Source organism: Mirounga angustirostris, unplaced genomic scaffold (genome assembly GCF_029215605.1).
Source record: "Mirounga angustirostris isolate CCGP_5_RB_7025 unplaced genomic scaffold, mMirAng1.0.hap1 SCAF_10, whole genome shotgun sequence".
In the NCBI taxonomy this organism is placed as follows: domain Eukaryota; kingdom Metazoa; phylum Chordata; class Mammalia; order Carnivora; family Phocidae; genus Mirounga; species Mirounga angustirostris.
Window position 1 is genome coordinate 44,668,287 of NW_026991718.1, and position 20,681 is coordinate 44,688,967.

Consider the following 20,681-nt stretch of genomic DNA (forward strand, 5'->3'; position numbering starts at 1 on the left):
ATATTTCCATGTTTTCTTTTGTGTGATTTCTACCTTTTGCATCATCATGCACTGTTTCTCTACATAAAGAGCATAATGTATGCCTCTTTTACCAGTCCTTATTTCCTATAACAAAAAATTCTGTGACAAAGAAATCATTTACATAGGTTACGTGTTACAGGTGACAGAATTCTGTTTGTCTTTTCTACAACATTTTTGCTGTCTCGACCTCAAAAAGATATTTTGAAAGCTAAACCCACCATCCTGAAAACCAGCTGGCTTTATGAAATGGGTCATTTGCTAGACAACAGCCTTGGTCAATAATGCAATGCTATTCCATACAGAGAAGGCAAGCTCACACATCAAAAGGTCCCCAAACTTTACACTTTGCAAGGACTTGTTCACACTAGTCTCACAAGAAATTGCTTTTGGTAAAGAAGTCACTGTAGGCTGTCAAAACAAATGTGAAACTTTCTGGCTTGAAAGTCATGGTTAATACACACCTTGTTGCTACAGTAACATCTGTAGCAGGCAGAGTTGTCCATTATAAAAGGATCAACATTAGATGGATTTTAATAAAAAAAAAAAACCCTTAGAGAATGATGAGGCCTCAAAGTGCTGCATAGATACCTAAAATTAAAATAGCAACAAAAAATGGACACAGAGAATAAACATTTCAGGATGTGTCAACTGTATAATTTCATACCTTTTGTTTCTTTACCATAGATCTGGCTTTCATGTAAATGTATAGGAACTGTACCAAAATTAAATAACTTAAAGGTTTTATTCCTGAATAACACCAGAGGTTCTAGTAGCCACCTTCCAAAACATGATACAGCAGAGTGTCATGAGAATTAAGTGACACATTCCATGTGAGAGTCTTAGAGCAGTGCCCAGCTATGAGACTTGTCTTATTCCTCACTGTCATCATTACTATTATATTAGAAATAATTTTTTACAAAACATGTAAATTCAATTGCGTGTTTTTTACTTATTACCTAAAAGACGACAAATAAAAGAGAAATTTAATATAATAAAAGCTTTTATTTTTTCAGAAACCGAAACTGTTTGCATTTCATCTTTTTCTCATCACTGCTCTCTCAATTGGCCAGTATCTTAGAACAAGTAATCTCTTTTGTTTGTGTGTCACCTCAAAGCATACAGAATACAGCAATGCTAAAATGGGATTATTTGCATGTCACAGATGAATTACCTGGGGCTCCACAATACGTCTCAAGGGCATCACTGACCACACAGCTGGAATAATTTAAAAATATAAATACTTCAGAATCTAATGGAACAAATGGTGAAACTTCTGATATCATAACCAAATACAGCACAGAGGTAATGGTCAGATTATTACATTGCTTTTTACAGTCTTTTATTTCAACTGGTCTCGAAGTAGCACCATTAATTTAGGAGCTGGTGGAATAGACAGAGCATAGAGGTCAGTAAGTTAAAGATGAGTTCTTAGCCTTAAAAACAATGTTTAGTCAAGACCTTTGGCTCTATTTGCTTGAGCATGGGCTAGACCAAAAATAAATATACTCAGAACCTACCAAGTTTTGAGGAAATAATATTTCTACAGAACCTCCAAGCCAGGTTTATAATAGCCTCTTGCTGTCAAATTACCAAAACAATCTCACGCCCTCAAATCGCCACCAACAGGAACAAAGCTAAAGCTGTGTGGCCTCCAGGAAGGATAGCTTTGCCAATGCCCACCTTGTGACCATGAGAGAAAATAGACAGAAGCTCCTCTCAGATGGAAGAGCCAGAGGCCATGGAGGGAAAAAGAAGGCAGAACCAGAGGTTGCCAGATGGGTTAATCATAGAAAGCACTCCACTGCCAGGGAAATACATTCTCAGTATTCTTTCCAAACAGGATAGGCTAATTGTTCTGGCCCACACCAGATGATGGCTGTATGGTTCCCATTTTTCTCTTTTCTAAATGGAAGTTTTTATTACAGCTACTTAATTTCTTCTTATTATTATTTTTATTAAGTATCCCAGGGTTGGAGAGTACATAAATGTCTTTAACTTATAATTGACCAGACTACACAAGCTTCAAGTAGGCCTGATGAAGAAGGCTGCTTGACATTGAGCTATGTGCAGTTACCAGATGCAGAAAGCAGTTCTTACCTTTCGGCAGGCAAATAAGTACATGTATGAAAGGAAGAAGGACATGTAAAGATATAAAGAGTTAAACAGGAGCTATCAGAGAGACTGTATTGGCTATCAAATATCTCCTTTCACCTTATTCCTTAAAACAGAACTCTTATTTTACTCTGGGCTGACTTTATTCATAGCTGAAAGTATACGTTTCCCAATCTCTTCTGCAGGTTGAAATGGACAAGGAAATGTAAACAGAAATTGCTGTGTAGGGTTCTATTAATTCACTTTAAGACTAACCCAAACATGAGGGTCAACATTTTGCCTTTTCACCCTTTTCTTTCCAACCTGGAATACAGCATTGTGGCTGGAATCCTGCAGCCTTTATGTGACTTCGAAATTGGAAGCAACACACAAAAGACAGGTTGGCAAACAGAAAAATGGATCATGACCAAGATGGTCTTCATGTTGCCCTCAAATTGACTAATCTTAGGCAGGGTTTTTCCTGACTCTAAGTCCTTTTCTTAGCACATTTATTTTAGAAAACTTGTAACTGCAAATCCCACCCTTTGAAATGTATCTGAATTTCCTTAAAGCCTAAGACTCAAAGAGGTCTTTCTCAAGGTCCTAGAAACCATCTCTATGAAATGTTAACATCAAAGGAAGAAAGAGCCTATCTCCCAGTCTCTGTGGAAGGACAGAATCTTAACTTAGGTGGGCACCTTGCTCCAACTTGCAAAACTACCTCCTGCCAGGAAAAGTGGAAAAAGTTTACTTTTCCTTTGGGTAAAGCTAATTAGTAAACAAAGATGTCCCCCTCCCCTGCCACAACAGCTCTTAAAACACTCTCCTGCTCTTTGTTTCAGTAGAGTTGAGTCCTGAGACCCAGTCTGTATTCTTTTCTCTATTGCTGACAACAGTATCAGCAATTTCTTTCTGCTCATCTTGTCCAGTGAGATTTTTTTTTTCTTTAACAAACCCTAATGACTTTGTGGAACCACAAATATCTCTTACCTCCAAACTTCTTTGACATGATAAAATAAACTCCTGATTTGTTTAAGTCACTGTAGTCTGGGTCACTTTTACCAAGAGCCAAAGGAAATTCCTAACTGACAGAAAGCTTCAAATGTAAAAGTGAGTAAGGAACAGATAAACCTATGGAAAAATTTACTGGGGCCCATAGAGTATATCCTGGAAGTGAACTGATCATAATTAACATATTCTAATTTCCTTTTATTTTCTAAGAGAAGGATGGAAAGTATTAATTTAGTTGGAAACTTATAAATTTAATTATGCATAGTAAAATTTCAAAATAACCATTAAAAGGTGAAATACCGAAGTATGTGATTTTCAAAACTATAGAAGTAAAATTGACTAAGAGAAAGGGCTTAATTAATCCAAAAGAAGATCAGTACATTAAAAATAAAAATGAAGTATATTAAAAAGTCAGAGAGACAGAACGTACGAAAGGAAGTATTTCTCCATCAGGTGCTAATTAATGTTAGGTGATAGAAGTGTTGACTATAATAATTTCACAATGGATATATGTATAAAATCATCACATCATATACCTTAAAAAATTCCCATTCTACAACCTAGCCATATACAATTTTAATTTGTCAATCATACCTCAATAAAGCTGGAGAAAATAGTTCTATATTCAGGAGATCTAAAAACTAACCTCAAAATATATTACGTAAAGATTTATAAAACTACCAATCAGTCACACTCTTTAAGTAATTGAGAAGTTAGGCAGGAGAAAACATATACACACACACAAACACACACACTCACAAACAATCTGTATAGCACAATTAGGCTTAACTTAATAGACATATTTAAAAATCCTTACCTAACAAAAGTCATAGAATATACACTTTTCTCAACCACACAAGGAACACTTACAAGTAAGATCCACATTGTGGGTTGCAGAAGAAATCTTAAATATCAAAGAATCAGTATCATGTATACCACAGTGTGTCCTTACAACATAATTAAAGGAGAATAGCAGCAGAAACCATTACCTGTTTGAAGAACATTTTAAAATAGTTTGAATTGACCAAAGAAGATACACTGAGGGGAAAGAGAAAATACTTAGAACTAAATGATCATGAAAATAACATATTGAAACTCACGGTATGTAACTGAAACAGTACTTAAGGAGAAAAATACATAAAAGTATTAAAAAGTATTTTTAAATACTATACAAGAAAAATTTGAAGGATCAAATTTAATGAAGTGTCAGAGTTAATAAGACATTGAAAAAAGAGTAACTGACTTAAAAGTATACTTAAGGTAATAAAGATAAGTGCAAAAAGGTAAAAAGCAGAAAAATACATAATCAGGAGGATTAAAATAGCCAATGGTTGGGGTTTTTTAAAATAGTAATAAAACAAACCTCCAATTAGAATGAATCAAGAAAATGATAAAACACCCAAAAGTATTTTAGGAACTGAAAAGAAATATACTATAGATGCAGTAGAAATATAAATGACTTCATGCTCTTATAATTGAAAACTTCCAGAAGCACCTAGAAAATATCCTTACATATTGACTCTAGGATAAACAGAAAACTTGAATAATACTAGAACATTAAAAAATGAATCAGTTAATCCTTCCCACAAAGAAAACCCTAGACCCAGGCAGTTTTATAGGTAAGTACCATACAATATGAGAGTAAGAGATGATTTCAGTCTCACTCAGAAGTGTCCAACTAACAGACACTGAAGAACACTCTTCGGTTCATTTTATAATACTAACATTAATTGTAAAATAAAAAATAGATAAGAATTATAAAATAAAATTATAGGTCAACCTATTCAATGACCTAGATTAAAAAAAAATCCTAAACAAAATACTGCATGAATCCAAGCAAAATATATGAAAATATAATAAATCATGTCAAAATGTTTATATTTTAGGAATTCTAGGTTGGTTTGATATTAGAAACCTATTGTTGAATTCACTATTTAACTACGTTAACTGAATGTAGATAAACAAGTGATGGTCTCAACTGATACAGAACACTCATTTGAGAAAATTAAAAACCCATTCATAATACAACAAACCTTTAACAAATCAAGAATAAAAAACATAGCAAATATTACACTTAGTGGTAAAATATTATAGGTATTCATTTTCAAATCAAATATGACAGTGATGTCCAGTATCACTGTTTCAACATTATTCTAAAGTCCTTGATTATGCAGTAAAATAATAAAAAGGAAAATAAAAGAAGATATAAAGATAGGAAAGGATAAAATTAGTGCTTGCTTCAGCAGCACATATATTAAAATTGGAACGATACAGAGAAGATTAACATGGCCCCTGCACAAGGATGACATGCAAATTCATAAAGCGTTCCATATTTTTATGCTAACTGAAATAAGTCAAGCAGAGAGAGACAATTATCATATGGTTTCATTCATACGTGGAACATAAGCAATAGCATGGAGGACCATAGGGGAAGGGAGGGAAAACTGAAAGGGGAGAAATCAGAGAGGGAGACGAACCATGAGAGATTATGGACTCTGGGAAACAATCTGAGGGTTATACAGAGGAAGGGGGTAGCCGGGTGATGGGTATTAAGGAGGGCATGTGTTGTGATGAGCACTGGGTGTTATATGCACTAATGAATCACTGAACACTACATAAAAAACTAATGATGTACTATACAGTGGCTAACTGAACATAATTTAAAAAATGGATTAAAGAAAAGAGGATGAAATTAAACTGTAATTGTTGTAGATAATATGATTGTGTACAGAGAAAAACCCCAAATGTTTTATAAATATTAAAATGAATAAAGAGGTTAGCAAGGTGTTGGATATAAGTTAAATAAACAAAAATTAATTTCTTTTCTATGCTCCATAAACCAATGAAACAAAATTCCAATTATCAAAGCTATGAAAAAAATACACCTCTGGGGTGCCTGGGTAGCTCAGTCAGTTGAGCGTCTGCCTTCAGCTCAGGTCGTGATCTCAGGGTCCTGGGATCAAGCCCCGCATCAAGCTCTCCGCTAAGCGGGGGAGTCTGCTTCTCCCTCTCACTCTCACTCTCTCAAATAAATAAATAAAATCTTTAAAAAAATACACCTCATTACAGGTAGCATAGAGTAAGTACACTCCATCCTATCTCTTCCACTAAATGCAACTATAAAATCTAAACAGAATGCAGGAAGCAGCTATTTGAGGACTCTGAAAAGTGAATAGGATCACGTAGATCAGGGGAAAAGACCAAAATTCAAAGTGCCGCCAAATCAGTGGTGTTTACCATTGTTTCTTCTCTGATATCCCTCAGTCTTGACATACACCAGGTTTGGACATATTTTTAGCCACTATTCTTATAAAGATACTCTTTAAAAAAGGTCTTTTGACAAGATTAGAATATGTAGTTAAATATTCCTCCATTAGGAAATCTTCATCCTCATCTGCATTAGTAAAACAGGGACTTGGTGAAGTTTTCAAAATCAAACCACAATTGGGAACAGGAGTATTAGAGGTATATAAAATCTTTGCTTCTCTTTTCATGAAGCTCAGAAAGCAACTATGCTCCTCTTTTATACCATTTGTAAAATTTGCAGGCAAGTATTAAAGCCAAATCTGGGATGTCCTCTATTTGGGTCAGAGTATCTACCATTTACCTTTATTTTATTGGATAGAAGAATCACCTTTCATCATTATTCCAGTCATAATATTCTCCTATAATATTTCCAGATAAAAGTTTTAAAGTTTTGCTTTACACATTTAAATCAAATATGGAACTGAAACTGTTTTTTTGTTTTGTTTTTTTTTTTAATGGATAATGAGTTACCCTAGAACTATGATGTATCTGTATAACACCATTCTCACTTACCATAAGTGTGCTTTGGCACTAAATTCTGTTATATTGGTCTATTTATCTCTTCCTCTGCCTTAATTATTATAGTTTATCATAGTGTTGTATGTCATCATGTTTGGCAGGGCAAGTCTCAGTCTTTGTTCTTCAGGATATCATAGTTATTCTTGGCCCTTTGAATTTCCATATTTATTTACAAATCATATTAAGTCCCATGAAAAATCATTTCATATTTTTATATAATTGTGTTGATTCTATAGATCTGTGTGGAGATAGTTTACATGTATAACAGCATATCTTTCCATAGCTGAAAATCTAGTATTTTTCAGTTTATTTATAAAGATTTATTCTTTTTTTCCATAAAGGACTTGTCCAGCTTTTCTTTCAGGATAACAAATATACTTCTACTATTCACAAATATGACTTTGAATTTGTTTCTAAGAGATTGGGGTAAAATGACTTTTTAAAAAAGATTTATTTTTTTATGTGAGAGAGAGAGAAAGAACTCGAGCAGGGGGAGGGTCAGAGGGAGAGGGAGAGAGAGAATCCTCAAGCAGACTCTGCACTGAGTATGGAGCCTGATGGGGGCTCAATCCCAGGACCCTGAAATCATGACCTGAGCTGAAATCAAGAGTCGGACACTTAACCAAATGAGCCACCCAGGCACCCCAAGGTATCATGATTTCATACTATATATTTGTTAACATTATTGTTATCTATCTAATGGACCCATACTTGTCAAGTCAGTCTTGGAATTATATTTACCTGAAGACTCTGAAATGCTTAATTCTACAAATTATGATCACAACTAGTATTATTACCTTAATTTCAAAAAACATATGCAAGAAGTGATATTAGGAAAACATGGATTTTATACCATGGTAGCTAACATCAGAATCATCAAATTCAATATCAAATTTAGCTTTAAGTTACTCATGTTTTTTGGCTCTTTGAACAAAATTGGAGATTTTCAAATCAAGATTTAAAAGAATCCAGCCATATGCTATTTAGAAGGTCCGTCCCATATCTCCTAACTCATGCTCATCTATTAAAATCCAACTATAGCATTCCCAGCAGGATTGCAAGCTTTGCAAGCTTGAGGCTGTGCATTTCCAAGATGGCTGCTTCTGCTGATTTCCATTATAACTATTCTTATCTCAAAGGCATAAGGCAGAACCAAATTAAGTCAGCCCATAGGGCTAAAACTTGGATAGACAAAACCAACTAAATATACCTAAAGAAGATTTAGTCCAACCTGGTCTAGCATTAGGTGAAAAAAATATATATATATATATGAATTAAAATAGGACAAGACTCCCTTGCTCTGATCGGAAGGTCTTAACTGCTAGTAATAATTGGTCCAAAATCTAAACTTACAAACAGAATCTGTTCCTGATTTTGGGGGCCCTCTGGTCTATCCCAAATTTGTAAGGAATATTCAGGTCTAGAAGAGAGAAAAGACATTCCCACTGTCCTCTCCAATTTTTGTACAAATGTTCAAAAACTTTCAATAAATGGAATCATTAAAAAACAGAACATCACCCAGTCTTCTGCTTCTTCAAGTAAGTAGCAGGAGTTGACAGAACATTTGAGGATAGAAGTGATCAAAGAAAGGGAAAACTCCAGGTAAAACTAATGGCTCTCTAAATTAAACAATTAGATAACTCATGAAATAAAAGTTATTGAAAAATAGGTAAGGGCATTTGGCAATATTGTAAGGAAAAGGACTCTTGGAAAACTAATTGCCCAGCATTTGCTCAATCACATGGAAAAAGTAAACAGGATGATGCCTTTTTCCTAAATGAGGGTCGTCCAAAGAAATAGTATATCCTCTGTGTCCACAATTACCACTATCTTCTACAGGGAAAATATCTGTACAATTAAAGGGACAAAGGATCCCTTTCCTAGTGGAAAAATGAGCAATAATTCAATCACTAATCCTACCACCATTCTGTCACCTCTTCCTTGAGGTAATTATACCGTCTTAGCAGAAGCAATTGCAATCACTCTTCAAACTCCTTTATCACATCCTTTCCTGTTTCCTTAAGCCACTCAAGTAGTCAGAATGGTGGGAGATCTGTTATCTATATGAGGTCCCTGTAAATGTGTTTCTTTCTGGAAATCCCAGAAGAATCCCCAGCCATTTGATGATACAGATTGATTACCCACTTTCTGATACTGCTTCTGCTGGTATGTTAGACCTTAAGTCTGTCCCACATAGTCTCTGAGGCAAAGATGGCCCACATGTGGGATGTATACACAAGCTTTTGAAAGTCTCAAATAAACTGGCTATGCTTTTCTGAAAACTACTCCCATACTCGCTGTCTTTATACCTCCAGAAAGGACTTACTATCCTCTGTGTTATCTCTAAAAATGTTACTTCTGTCTGTCAAATAGGCAAATGGGTGAGGTTACCGATCTGTATAAGAATTTACTTCCCTGTAGTGCCAACCCTAATATCATCCTATTGTCAATCTCTGAAGCAAATGTTTATTTTACGGTAGAGGATCTATGTTTAGCATTAGGGTACAGCTTCATGAGCATGCAGCCTTCATTTGTGCAGTGGCACAAATCCTTGTGCTGAGAAGTGCCTTGAGCTTGGTTTCCAACTGCTGTCATTATCTTGAATTTTTTATTTTTGAATAAGGAGCCCCACATCTTCATTTGCACCGGGCCCAACAAATTAAGTTGCCAGTCCTAACCAGCAATCTTTGGCATACCCATGCACCCAGACTCACAATATCTATTTATATGCATAGTGGGAATTCAACATTGTATACAGACAGTACTTTCATAAGGATCTAAGAAGTGCTCTCTTACTTTTTTTGGCATAATCTTAGAGACAAACTCCAGTTTTGTCACACTCAAGTGTATTACCTAGATCATGGCAGTATGCAAGGGAAAATGGAAAAGCTGATCATTGGATGCACCATACATGTTAGAATCTTATCAACCATTCATAACTTGGCTGAGACAACCAAATAATGTAAAGGATTAATTCATCATTTTCAAGTTTATAATTAACAAGTGCAGACAACTTTTCTCAAGGATAAATCACGGGAACCACTACATGTCCTTCAGCTTAGAGATTTGGTTTACTAGAAATGACAGCAACATGCTTATACTCTTGAACCTTATGGAACCTGATAAACATAATACTGCAGGAAATCTCCAAGAAACAGAATCTTGTCATGTTCTTCAGTTAAAAAGACATTGTAGATCTCATCAAAATTAAAAAATGTTTGTTCTGTGAAAGATTCTATGAAGAGGATGAATTGACAAGCTACAGATTGGATGACAGTATTTGTAAACCACACGTTCAACAAGAACTTGTATCTAAAATGTGTAAAGAACTTTCAAAACTCAACAGTAAAATAAACAAAAACAATCCAATTAGAAAATGGGCAAAGACACAATAGCTTGGATGAATCTGTAGGCAATTATGCCATGTAAAAAAAAAGCCAATCTAAAGGTTATATACTGTACTTATTATATGTGTATATGTATATATATGTAAACATACATGTTACATATACATATATATGTATGTAAATATGTACTATATAATTTCACCTATATAACATTCTTGAAATGAGAAAAATATAAAAATGACGATACAGAGGGGCGCCTGAGTGGCTCAGTCATTAAGTGTCTGCCTTCGGCTCAGGTCATGATCCCAGGGTCCTGGATCGAGCCCCGCATCCAGCTCCCTGCTCTGCGGGAAGCCTGCTCCTCCCTCTCCCACTCCCCCTGCTTGTGTTCCCTCTCTTGCTGTGTCTCTCTCTGTCAAATAAATAAATAAAATCTTTTTAAAAAATGACGATACAGAAATAGAGAAAATATATTAATGACTGCTACAGGTTCAGACTGGGTGAGTGGGTATGGAAGGTAGAGAATTGTCATTATAAAAAGGCAATACCAGATATCCTACTGGTAACAGAATCTTGACTGTATTAATGTCAATACCCTGATTGTGACTTTGTACTAAAATTTTGCGATATGTTGCCACTGCGAGAAACTGAGTAAAGAGTACACAGAATCTGTAGTATTTCCTACAACTGCATGTGAATAAACAATTATCTCAAAAAAGTTAAAAAATATTTTCACATATTTCCTTGAAACTGTTATCATGCTACATCTTAGAAATTTTTTTATCTAACTTCTGATTTTGCCCATAATCTAATCAAGAAAGTCTCAAGTCAGTAATTTAGGAGTCTTGAAATAAGATGAAGGCAAAGTTGTCTACGGAGATTCAAACTTAGGCTGTAATTTCAGCTATGCTTATGGTCTGATAATTAATGGGGGCCGTTAAATTAAGCAATTAATTATGCCTTTAGAGACTTATTAATAATCTCTGTTCAGTTCCAGTTCTTTACTATGGGCAACAGAGTTATATTTAAATGTTTTGGCTGACCTTCTTTTTTATTTAGCAGATATAAGGTTATTAAAGTACTTATGAAGAAATATGACACCTTTAGTTGATCTGATAATTGGTATCTTTGATTCTCTAAAGGAATAATTGTGCTAGCTAGCTGACATTAAGACCAGTGTGCAAAGGAAGAGGAAACAGGGGGGCTACAAACAAGATTGAATGGCTAAGGATGTAGCAACATTTGTGGTATGATAGAAAGAATGTGCTTACTTCTACCACTTAAAATATAGGTTCAGATAAATATCAAACTCTGAAGGAATTTCTTGCATAGAGAAATGCAAAGGCCAAGAATGGCTAAAGCAGTCTTGAGCAATACAAATATGGTAAGACAGCTTACTCCACCTGTTAGCAAAACTTACTACAAAGCTACCACAATTCAGACAGTTTAAGATTTGTACACAACTAGACAAAAAGTGAAGGCATTTGTGTTGAGTATATATCTCCTTTATTCTCTTTTTTCCTCACTGGCTTCTTGCTTTCTGCCCTCTTTAGTTTCTTATCTTCCTGATCTTTGAATATTGGAGCACCCTGTAATTCAGACTTTAGACATTTTTCCTACACTATTTTTAGATAATTTCAGTTTTCTGGCCCTGAAAAATACACCCCCAATATTAACAGTGGTTTTCTTTACTTAGAGGTTTAAGATAGGTTACCATTTTTCATTTTTATAATTTACATTAGTGTAATATAAAAAGTTATTTAACAACCAAAAAATGAGTATCATTAATAACAATGACAGAAAAAAAAATACTTCTATAGAAGGAAACGGAAAGGTATTTTGGTTTGATAGTTCCAACATAAAAGGAATACAAATGGTTAATAAATATATGAAAAATACCTAGTTTTCCTTTTTTTCCTGTTTTTGTTTTAATCCTAAATTTTTTAAATTTACTTTTTGTTCCTGTACTACTGAGGGCATGTGTTCTTGCATTCTGTTGACAATATTAAACTGTTCTCTAAAATACTCTGTAATCATATTTACAGCTACTCCTCTTAATCTTCAGAATTATTCTCCTTTTCCTTATAATGCAGTCTTTCTGCACACTGACTTTTCCTGTTTACTCATCTTCCAGCAGAGAGAGAGAGAAAATGAGAGAGAAATCTATCCAGACCCTATAGTGGCCAAAAGAAATTGTGTGGCTTGCCCTTGGCTTCTCTTTCCATGCATTTGGCATTATTCTAATCCTCTTCTCAGAATTACAGCCAGAAAACAGCTAGATATAGGTACATCCTTTAGCCAGTTTCCAGCTTCTAGGCAAAAGCAAAGAATCTGCCAGACTTTCATCTAGCATAGTCTTAGTGACCCAGGACAGATCTTCTCTTCCTCATGCTCTAGCTGTAGGGCACTCTTAGCTGTTAAAATACATTAATAAAAGCAAATAATTCCCCCGAATTTAGCTTCACTTATGCTGTACTGACAAGACTCATTTTTTGTTCTCTACTACCTTCAGATTTTTATCAGATTTGTTTTTCTTTTGATTGTTTTCAGGGATATTTCAGTTAGAAATAACTTGTAATTTAACTTGCAAATAACTCATCTGAGGTACATGTATCAGTGGTACATTTTCCACTACACAACACTCAAATTTAAGGGCATTTTTTTCTTCACTACATTTGCGTTCATAGAACGGTGATGTCATTAGATTTACTTATGGAAGTATTTCTGTAGAAGTATCAGATTTAGTTCATTTTATAATCATTGAATACCATTATTCACTTCATTTCCCCCCCAATTCTTTTCTGACTTTGTTACAGAGCTATGGGAGATGAGAATGGCACAGTAGTTCTGGGGCAAAAGTCCTGTATTTGTTTCTCTCAACTACATGAAAACACTCTTCCTCTCTTAGCTAGCCTCTTGATTTGGAGCCCAGATAAAAGAAAATGACTGTTGAAAAAATTTTAGCTCTGCCACTTGATCAGCCCTCAATGGGCAGGCTATCTACTTTTCTGAGTCTGTTCACTCATCTGTAAAATAGAGATAATCCCTCTGGGGACTGATGAAAGGATTACTTGAGATTGCAGCAAGTAAGGATCCAATGAACATAATTTTCATTTTTTGATTCCCTGAACATCCATAACAGCTCATTGTCTTAAAATGTGAAAGTAATTAGAATTGGAAAAGGATAAGCATTAGTGTTCCTTTATCCTTCAACCTTAGTATGTTTGCTTTCCAAAGAGACTGGCAGAGTAAATGTGATAAATAGGATCAAGAACTCACACATGTACTATTCTCTTTTCCTTTCCAAATTCCCCTCCTAGAACTGGCAAACATGTACTTTCCTCTGAAAACTGCTTAACGCTTCATATGCCAGGAATGAAATCTTTACTGAGTACCTAATGTGTATGGCTCTATAATAGTTATAGGGGATTTTGAACAATGAGTACCCAATGTTCAACACAAGTAGTCATAATCTCTTCCTTCTTGAAGATAAATGTTGAATAGGGAAATATACATTAATCCAGAAATCAGACACACAAATATAAAGTTATAATTTTGACAAGAGCTAAAGGGAGGTTCATGACTTATTAAAGACTACAGTTTTGAGATATGACCTAGTGAGAGAGGTATGGGAAAGTTTTTATAAGGAAGTGCTTTTTGACTTGAGATTTGAGTGTTCTGAAGATTTAGAGACACATGTTCAGTGGCTCCATGGTGCAAAGGAGCATTCCGAATTAAAGAGGCAGAAGGACAGCCTTTATATCTAGAGAGGAGAGAATGAAGAGGAACGTGATATTGGATGAGGCAGGATAGCTTGATAAGAGCTTGTCTTACAGAGACTTTCATGATGTTTCAGTTACCTATTACAAAGTTAACAAACCACCCCATAACTTATGGCCTAAGTCAATAACCATTTTATTATGTTTGAAGATACTGTGTATCAGTGATTCAAAAAGAGCACAATGAGAATGGCCTTCCTCTGCTATCGCACACCTGGGATGAGCTGAATGGATGAAGGCTGAAATGGCTAGGCCTGGAGGATCCACTTTGAAGACAGTTTCTTTGTTCCCATATCTAGCATCTGAACTTGTACGGCTGAAGAGTGGCTGAGCTGGGGCTGTCAAATGGCTGTCTAAATGTGGGCTCTCTAGTATAGCAGTCATAGAATTGTCCAATTTCTTACATGTCACCCTAGTACTCTAGAAGCAATTGTTCTACCAACAAGAAAGCTGCATAAGGTTATATGACCTAGTCTTGAAAGTTACATAGTGTCAACTGTAATGTATTCTATTAGATGAAGCAATCACAAGTTCACCCAGATTCAAGGGCAGGGAATATAAACTCCAGCTCTTGATGGGAGGACGTCAAAGTATTTGTGGCCATGTTTAATAATCACCACATAGGACATGTTAAGAACTTGTTGCTTTTATCCCACAAACAATGGAAAGGGTTTTAGGATGGGATAATCATGGTCAGGTGGGTATTTTTATAGCATTGGCTACAGAGCAAGAGACAGATAAGAGGAGAGCTGGAGTGAAGGCAAGTGGACAAGATGGATATTCAAAGCACCAGTGCAGGCAAGAAATAGGACTGACCTGGACTACAGTGTATTGGTGAAGATGGAGAGAAGAGTAGGACTCTGAGAGATATTTCAGAGGTTAAATCAGAGAACTTGATGGTGAATTAGTTAAGAGAGGTAAGAAAAGGGGAAGTGACAAGGAAAACTCCTAGGTTTTTTGAGATTTGAACAACAGGATAAATGACAGATCCCCTTTCTGAGATTAGGAACAAGACTAGAGCCAGAGAGGAAGACAATAAGTTTTATTTTGTAAATAATTAATCTGGGATAACTTTGAGATATCCATAAAAAATGTCACGTGACTAATTGATTCTATGGTTCTAGAAAACAAGAATGAGAATAAGATAAATTCGTCTTAGCAATTGCATAATATTACTTGGATTGGTTATCATTTTGGTGAAAGTACATGATTCAGATGTTGTTCAATGACCCACTGAATGTTTTTTGAGAATCTACTATGTGAACACCAGTGTAGGACAGGGATTATAGATAAATTTTTTATTAAAAAAATTAACATGTAGTTAAGATGAGGACATGATATGTTAAGAAACAGTAAGTCAAAATAATTCAGTAAATATTGTAATGTTTTTGTAATAGACTGGAGTGGTAGCAAGGTCGACTACAGCCTACAAGGAGTAGATAAGTCCAGTTCTAATTGGTCATAATTATGGGATAGTTTAGGTGCATAGATGTTCAGTGATAAACATATTATGTAACAAAAATGTAGAAATTCTGCTGAGTGAATTATTATTACATATATCTTCATAATAACATGACATTATTTTCAATAGTGTGTTTCGGCTTACTATTAATAAAACCCAGTGCTGCTTCTAGGTTATCACAATTCTCTCCAGTATAACCTCTCCTCATGATCCTTAGGTCACTTTAGTTTATGGCTGGCATTATAAGAGAAGCTCTTCAATGGGGATTCCAGTATCCTTTGGATTCTGATCCTTTCTAATCTTGAACTTTCCTGTAAAATGAGTCATACTTCCTAGTCATTTCTGGAATTGTATAAATGACCTTGTGACAGGAGAATGCTGTATTAAATGCTTTTACTAAATGTAGGTAAGTTCTAGAGCAGTGCATGTTGTGACACGTTTTTGGGTCATTAAGTCAACTTAGTGTGCCATGGCCAAACTTCAACAAAATGAAATAGAATATGATAGAATAAGAAATAATAATGTAAAATGGGTGCAAAATAATAGAATGTACTGAAATGTGTTGCTATTATTACTATTCACACAAAATATTTTTTAAAAGCTGAAGTTGATATGTAAACCTTGACGCCATTAAAAGTAAAGGAAAGAAACAAGCTCAACAATGCACCAAATTTGCATGAAGCATTGACCTCATGTGTCCCAGGCTGGATTAATTTATAATTCAGCTAGCCCCACCAGATGCATTAAACATCTTTCCTAATATTTGATTTTATATTATTCACATGGGAATTTCTCTCTAAACTTTACATTTGATATTAATAAATTCAAATTTTCTGTTAATGTTGATATGTTTTAATTTTTTCATACATTACAAGGAAAGTATTTTTGTATAACATATCAATATCCTCATAAAAATGGTGTTATTTCAGGGTGGAGAATTTATTTAGTCTTATTTGTATACCTAATACCCAGCTGAGTGTGTGATGAATTGTGGTTGTTCAAAACATGTTTGTTAAGGCCATTAAATAAGTGGATTGATTCATTAATAACATACTAGGACAACTATCATTCTGTATAATCTTTCAGCTTCAACATAACAGAAAGAAGCTGGTGCTTAAGGGCTCTGGCATGTTCTTGTAGAAGCTCTTCCCTCTGTGATGACAAATAGGTTAAGTCTGGCTGCATGGCAACACATTATTCTCCTACTTCAAATCACCTGCCCCAGGCTTCAGACTGTCCCTTTGAGAATATTATTCCAGTCCTCTGGCTCACCAATTTAGAATGATGTCACTATTTTCCATGTGGATAATAATGATACATATTAACCAATGAACCTGATGGTATCTGGTCTGAAACTCTCTAGTATCAAGCTTTGTTCAGAAACCCATATTTCTACCTAGTGAGTCAACCTTTGTTCACCTCCACTGCTCTTTAGGGATAGGGCAGCAAGAATGAGTCCCCAGGAAAACTGTTACACTGAGTTGCTGCGGCCAGTGGTATTGGCCACCAAACTGGCCCTATGTTTAAGAGAAGTATGAAGCACTGATCACAGTGTGATTTGCAGGATCCCAAGGAATTCTATCTACCCTGACTCAACTCTGAGGCCTGGTATGGCAGTTTCTAACCTACACCAGCCCAATAATCCTACTTGAAATCTTATCGTCACAGTGACTTCCCATATTTAAGTATTAAATTCAGGAAATTTTTCTAAAATGTCACCTTTATAATGAATGCTTCTACCATTTGAAAAAGATCTAAACCTCACTGTCTGGTTTACCTGCTTAAAGACTTTATCAAATTAACCACTTTTCATTTTGGAAACAAAGATGAGAGATCGGCTAGGTTAGAGTCAGTGGAGAGAAACTCTTGCTTATATTCACATAAAGGAAACCACATCCTCCATATTTAAATATCTCAGAAATACTCCTCCTGCTCCTTCTGGCCTTATTCTGAACTCAAATACTGGGGCTTTATTTTTTATATTGAAGCTGTTTCTTAATTTTCTTTCACTGAGGGATCAGTTGCTCAGATACATCATTAAATACTTATCTATAAATAATGCTGCTGAGACCTTATGTCTCTTTTAGAAGCCTGGATTCCCACAATATCAGAGAAAATGATTTTATTTGGGGAGGTAGAAATACAGGTAAGTTGATTTATCTAAAAAAATTATCAGATCACACATTGAAACTATACCTATTGAGATTAGAAATAAGGATCTGACATTTTAATTGGTATTCCTTGTGTTCATTGGGTTAACATTTCTCAAGATATCAATCTGTTTTAGTGACAGAAAATTCAACTAGTTCAAAATGACAGGGTTTGCAGCAGAACTATAAATCTGGCAGTAGTTATGTTCAGGTTCTTTCCTACAGTGGTAGTAATTTGCTTTTATGTCAGACAATCTCAAGGATATGGTCATAATGGGGTTCTAGTGAGCTGTTGGGATTCTGGAGGACAAAATGGGACATGAATTAGCTGATATTTTCTATGCTGAAATATCGTTCTTATTTGATCAAATGTTGATGGATTGGCAAGGAGGGCACAGCTGGGCTTTTGGAACTGAATATGTGGTACTCCGCCAGGTTTATTCCTTTACTATCTCTTTGGCAATGTCTTGAAGGAGCGTTGGCTTCTAACAATTAAATTATTTAGGACAACGCTTAATTGGATTGAAGTCCTAGTGATGAGTGAACTTAGAGAGGGTACATCAGTGAACCTTGAGAAGCAGGAAATATTTCTTATATTTTTTTGAATGCTGAAATTGTGTTTGGGAGACATTATTTTTATTGAGTTTCAGAACTTCCAGTAAAAAAAAAAATCAGAATTTTATTAGATACATTAGTATTGTCAAAATTCAGACTCAATCAGAAAAAGTAGAATGAGTTGGATGTTCTTTAAAGAACTGCATATAATTTTTAGATGTTTTTATGTCTGTCTATATTTTATACCAGTATATTTATTAAAAAAATTATTTTTAAGTCTACTACATACCTGACAAGATAAAGGTCTTGAAATTATGAAAATAATCTATTTTCTTTGCACATATTCCCACCAGTAATTTGAGGCCAAGGGTAGAGAAGAGAATGAGTAACTTCAAAACTCTCAAGGCTTATTCAGTATTCTACTTTCTAAGGTAGTTATTAATGCATATTTTATTTATCACGATAGAGTTATCTAAAGGAATTTTCTTAATTATATGATTTTCATCCATCATCATTTTTAGAAAAGTCTCAACTACATAGTGAAAAGTCAGCATTTGGTGGGGCAAAGATTAATATGTGATTCTATACATTTTTAAAGGAGAGATTTTGCTATGGCACTTGTTTCTGCAGGATATAAAGATAAGAGCAAACCTATTGACAGATAATAACTAGAAAGAGAGTTTAGGAGACACAGATTTTTAAAAATGGTTGAAAGGGAATTGAAATTCTAGTTAAAGATGGAAGACTGCACAAGTATGTTTAACACTTCTCCTTTCTGACACCCGCTAAATGACAAGGGATTTTTTTTTAAAGTTATATATTCTCAAAGTACTAAAAAAGGCGACTAAAGACAATCCAACAACAAAATGTCAGAAGCTAGAAAACAGATGCATTGTGGCAATGACTTAGTAGACCTGAGAAAACTGAATCTCATGCTTGAAGTAGGGAAATCTATTAAGCAATATATATCTACAATGGGATTAACCCCCAAAGTGTGATAAACTGGAAGGACCAGTTATCTTTGGAAGCGGTGATAAAAATGAGGTTAAAAACAGGAGGACTGGCGCGCCTGGGTGGCTCAGTTGGTTAAGCGACTGCCTTTGGCTCAGGTCATGATCCTGGAGTCCCTGGATCGAGTCCCGCATTGGGCTCCCTGCTCGGCAGGGAGTCTGCTTCTCCCTCTGACCCTCCCAACCCTCCCCCCTCTCATGTGCTCTCTTTTTCAGTCTCTCTCTCTCAAATAAATAAAATCTTAAAAAAAAAAAAAAAAACAGGAGGACTGGTTCAAACTCTGTTTTAAGAAACAGATCTCATGTCCCCTCTCAAATTCCACACTGCCCAGACATTCCCTCCTACTCCCTAATTCTCTGAAAAGAATAAAACAAGCTGCATGACAGATTTGAATAGGTAATTTGCATTGCCTACAAACAACCAACAATCTTGGGGAAACAAACAATAAAAATACAAAAGATCTAAATTAAAATTGCTAATACAGAGCAAATAATTTGTCATAAAGGAATTACCAGAAGGTCTAAAATCAAAGAGATGTCTACTTTATTGGTTATTGGAGAAATACAAATTAAACTAACCCTGAGATACAACTTCAATTTTATATGAGGGGAAAATATGATGGGGCAATAGTAGAGAAACAGAAATACTCTTAAAATGCTGGTGGGATTGTTAACAAGTGTGGTCAGTTTGTAAAAGAAACTTCCTTCCTAGACTACAAACTACAGTATTTTCAATTCTGCCCTGCATGTGTAGCTCAAAGAGACTATAACATTGACACACAGAAGTATTCACCAGGTATCTGTCTCGGACTTGTTATAAGTAGAGTTGAACTCAACCTCAGTGTCCATCACATGAAAAATGGAATGTGTATTTTGACTAGTTTAGATTTATGATATAAGTGGAATCATATAGTATTTGTTCTTCTGTGTCTGGCTTTTTTCACTTAGCATAATGTCCTCCAAGTTCATCCACACTATAGCATGGATTCCTTCCTTTTTAAGGCTGAATAATATTCCACTGTGTGTGTGTGTGTTTGTGTGCATCTCACATCTTCTTTATTCGTTCATCTGTTGATGGACACCTAGGTTGTTTCCATGTTTTTGCTATTGTAAATTATGCTACAATGAATATGGGAGCATTAAATATGTGCAGCTTTTTTTAATCATACCTTAATAAAAATAAAACTGGAATATGCCTGTCCTTGAGTATCATAGAGCTGTAAGAAGCAACAAAATAAATCCACATTAAATATTATGTAGAGTGAAAAACAGGAAACGGAATGAGACATAAAGCACAACAATTACTACACTAAAGCATATGTATACCTAAAATAATACTAAATACAGCATCTCCATGGATTAAAAATACATGTGTATAAACAGAGAGAATGTGTCTGTATAAGAAAAATGGTGAGGTTAGAAATAGGACT

At 35.0% G+C, this 20,681-nt stretch overlaps 1 non-coding gene across 1 annotated transcript; it reads left to right on the top strand.

The window, feature by feature from the left end:
- Nucleotides 1–5,353: 5,353 nt before the first annotated feature.
- Nucleotides 5,354–5,460, top strand: LOC123852146 (U6 spliceosomal RNA). The gene has a single exon (XR_006792770.1). It is a non-coding gene; the product is annotated as a U6 spliceosomal RNA (small nuclear RNA).
- Nucleotides 5,461–20,681: the final 15,221 nt, after the last annotated feature.